Source organism: Camelina sativa, chromosome 7 (assembly GCF_000633955.1).
Source record: "Camelina sativa cultivar DH55 chromosome 7, Cs, whole genome shotgun sequence".
Lineage (NCBI taxonomy): Eukaryota > Viridiplantae > Streptophyta > Magnoliopsida > Brassicales > Brassicaceae > Camelina > Camelina sativa.
This window is the reverse complement of record NC_025691.1, coordinates 6,337,563-6,341,888: the sequence shown is the minus strand read 5'-3', so window position 1 is coordinate 6,341,888 and position 4,326 is coordinate 6,337,563. Positions and strand designations below refer to the sequence as shown.

Sequence of the window (4,326 nt, the reverse complement as noted above, 5' to 3'; positions counted from 1 at the left end):
ATGATTCTTTCATTTTTATTTAAATTATTTTGAATAGTTATATAATAAATTTAATTAATAAATTTTTTGATTTTTTCTGCCATATTATGTATTCAAATATTTTGAAACAGACATATATTACTCAATCGATAAATAAAAAAATATTGGTACTATATCCCACATAAAGTGCTATTAATATTTTTAAAATTTTTTTATCATTTAGAATCTTACCTATAATTGTTTTTGAAATTTTGGTAACTAATATTAAATGCTAATTTAGAAAATGAGGATTTATTTGTGAAAAGTACTACAAAAAATACTAGTATAGATAAACAAAGTAGAAAGAAATATCAATTAAGATGGCAGTGCTCTTCAGAATTAGGCAGACAATTTTCTTTTATTTTCATAATGAGATATATAAAATAACAAAAGTAAAACAATCTTAAATTCAGAATCATGTCTCTCATCAGTGACCACTTTCTCTTTATTCTTTCCCTAAATATATAACAAATTACTGAGTAATTATATATCCTAGCATAAAAAGCGTCCATCTTAGTATTTTTTTGGCATGCTAATGATCAATGTCTAAGAGAGAAAATCAGAAGAAATGGATCTGACAGCTTGATGAAACTCTAGGAAGCTTCATAATAGCATTGGTGATCCTCTGGTACTTGTTATTACCATTGTTGTCTTGTCGGCGATTCACTTTAACACCAACCTTCACAGTTTCAAGACATTTCAAATTTCCCAAGAAATACCTCATCTGTTTCAGCTCTCTTAAGAGTTCCTCGATATCCTGAAATGTTTAGTATTTTCACTTGACATGTCAATAAACAGCATCCTCCCTCTTCCATCTGCTTCTTCTTCCTCCTCTTAGGGATGCAAGGGCAGGCGTCCCCGCACATATTTGTAACTTGGTGCACAAGACCCTGAAAAGCAAAAATAATTCAGGTATAAACATTAAAGCAAAGAAAAGAATAAGCAAATTCATGTACAATAAAAATGATCTCGCAAAGAAAGAGAATTATATGTTGCGCTGATCGAACGGAATTGATGATACCTCGATGGCTAAAGTTTCAAGGTTTGGAGAGTGGTTGAGGAGGAGTGGCACCACTTGTCAGCCTATATCTTTGTGACTCTCAAAAGATAAGAGTAAGGAGGTTGTGAAACACCGGCATTGTATCACAGCACAAGTGAAACACCTGGATATATAAATCACAACCAAAACAAACACATGAATACAAAATGAGACTTTGAAACAAATGATTAATAGAAGTATATGTATGAAGAAAAACTGACTGACCTCAAGAGTATCATAAGATAAGTGAAGGGTTTTGACATTGCTTATCCCTACAAGCAGATCTGTAATATCACCAGAAATATCATCATCATAATAATCATCATCATCCTCGTCGCTCTCATCATCATCCTCGCTCTCCGTCTCGTAGTTGCGCTCTTTCTCGTCTACCCATGATCGAATGTTGAGTCTAGCTTCTTCAAGGGAACCCAAATCAACCTCATATTTATCCGCGACAAAACTAGAATAGTCAAGGAACACAAGGCTGGGTGTCTCAAACAAACAACGCTCGTAAGCAACCTCACGGTAAAAGGGTAAACTGTGAAAGATGGTCAGTCGTTTGAGGGAAGGACTAGACACGACCCCACTCCAATCCGGGGGATCGTAATCGCCTTCATAGTGTAGGGATAATTCCTCAAGCACAGGGCAACCGTCGATGAAATGCTCATACGTGAACTTCGTATAGTTATCTGAAAACGCCACTTGAATTAGAGAAAGTTTTTGAGCGCCGGGAAAAACACGCCTCCAGGAGGGAGACGACCGTCAAGAGAAAACCCATCACATATTGTGAGCTTAACCAATGTGTTGCTCGTGAAGAACTCAGTGTCTATACGATGCAGACCAACGGTCTTCAAGTGAAGTTCCAAGAAGCCGCGCTCCAGGACAGTGCGAATCCAACTGTCCACCCGAGCATCTTCATGCTGAAAGGCACAAACCAGAGAGAATCTCTTGACGGTGGTGGAATTGCTTAAGAGAGCAAGTGTTCTGTCCACAAAATCACAGAAGTATCGATAGTTACCACTTGCGTCATTCAAATCAAGGTTGTCTACAAGCGCAAGCAGGTTCCTCCACCTCTTTGACAGAACCGCTGTGCAAGCAGCACGATTTGTCCAAAGCAATGACAAGACTTTGCCAAGAACCTCATCGGGTAAACAGCTAATCAAATCTCTAGAACCCATATCTACTCTTTTGGCAGACATATATATAGATTATGGTTATAAAGAACCTATCAATAACAAAAATATCGATTTAGGGTTAGGGTGACAATAGCTCTAGACAAAAAAATCAACAGAATTGAAGGAAAATATCAAATAAGATTCCACTAAAATTCTAGGTCAAACATGCAAGCTTAACTCAAGACGATATGTAGATTGCGGTCAGAGATATATAGTAGAAGTAAAAACTTACGATTGGAAAGGAAACCAAACGAGGAATTCGAAAGCACGACGAGGCTAACAGGAGGATCGAAGATAAGTTTTGAGAGGGACGAAGAGCGAGAACGCAGCTATTTATACGTAATCAGTTTCCTTTTTTTACAAGGCAAAGCCCTAAAAAATATCAAAATTCCACGTCGACTCTGTATGGCCAACTGTTTTCGTCGAATATCCATCGTCGTCCTCAGCTGCCCCCTTGGGGTTTCGTAAGTTCTCTTTGATAATAAAGAGCACTGATTGATTTGTTCTAAAACCCCAACGTGGCGGAAGAAGAAATAGGGATTATACATTTTCTTTTTGTAGAAAGTAAAAACTAAAAACATTGCTTTTTCATAATGGGTTCTATATATAATAAGCGTGCATGAGGCGAAATAATACAAAGCCCACCAAAAAACTAGTGTTTCGAGACCAAAATTAAATTAGGAAATTACGTACCACAGTGAGCCAAGTGGGAACCATCATTAGTGATGATAATTATATCATCAAAATCATTTTGGAATTTGCTATTGGATAATAAAATTAAAATTTATATACAAATTGGAGTAAAAATTTGTACATTCATAAATGGTAAGTCATCCCACTTCCTACGAATGTATAAATTTGACTAATGGCCCGATCTATTGTGGCCCAATGATTGATAAAAAAAAAATTGTACATTCAGATCGTTAGAATAACTTACAATCTGTGTAGAATTTATATGGATACCAATTACCAGTACGTGAATGTCTCTAAACAATACATATATTTTGAGACAATATATAATATTATAATTACAAGATTATTCAAAAAGATAGAGTCAGAAATTAGTTGTAAACAATAATGATACAAAATTATTGGTTGGGGTGGATTCTCACTCTCACGTAAGACCTTCACATAAAGCCCAAAATTATTGGAATGTGAACAGGGGTATTGCGGTCTTTTTGATAGACGAACCGACACAATATTCTATAAATAAGGGGATACAATACCTGAAAAAGGGATAACAAAAAAAAGGAAGAAAACAATTAGAAAAAAACGACTATCAATTGACGACAGACTCGTCAATAGTTTAAGTTGGACGAGCTATTTAGTTCGTCTGTTTTCTGTTCTCGTCTTATTTAACTCGTCTGGTTGAAAATTGTAGCCTGACTTTGACGTGCCTCGGCACAAATTTATAAAAAAAACTTCGATATCCTTTCCACCGAACTAAATCTCTAATTGTAACCAATAAGAACATCAATCAAATAAATGTGATTCTCTTCATTTTCGTGTCTATCTCGGCCTAGAAAAAAGAAAGAAAAAACGATTTCGTGTCCATCTATAATATGAGTTGTATTGCAACAATAAAAGGAATTAAGGGTTTGTGTAACGGCAATGGACATCTACTAAAACGCAGATGTAATGAAAATTCTTTTACGTTAATTCTCCAATATCATTACTTTATGAGTTTTGTTATATTTTCTAAGAAAACAGTAAAAAGTTAATAACTAATTCACAAAAAACCCAACCAAACAATCCTTAATTTTTCAACTTTTAACAATAAAATGAAAAACAAAATACTTATCTACCTATTCATTACCGGAAAAAATGGAATAATATAGGCCACCACGAAGAATACTATACTATCTTTAGCAATTCCAGGTTACATATAAGTTTTAAGTTTACCGCTTCAACAAGATTATTCAGTTCTACAAGGCATCACTGTTTAATTAAACTTTCTTTTCTTTTTTTTTTATTAGTTACGAATTAAAAATTCAACAATCTAATCTAACCATTAAATTCCCCCAATACATACATGCATACCCTCTAGATGCAATTTTCACTAAATGGAACAAAAAAAAAAAAAAAAAAAAAAAA

The 4,326-nt window shown here is 34.6% G+C and overlaps 1 pseudogene; it reads right to left on the bottom strand.

Annotated features, from left to right (window-relative positions):
- LOC104704360 lies at positions 578 to 2,256 on the bottom strand (annotated as a pseudogene).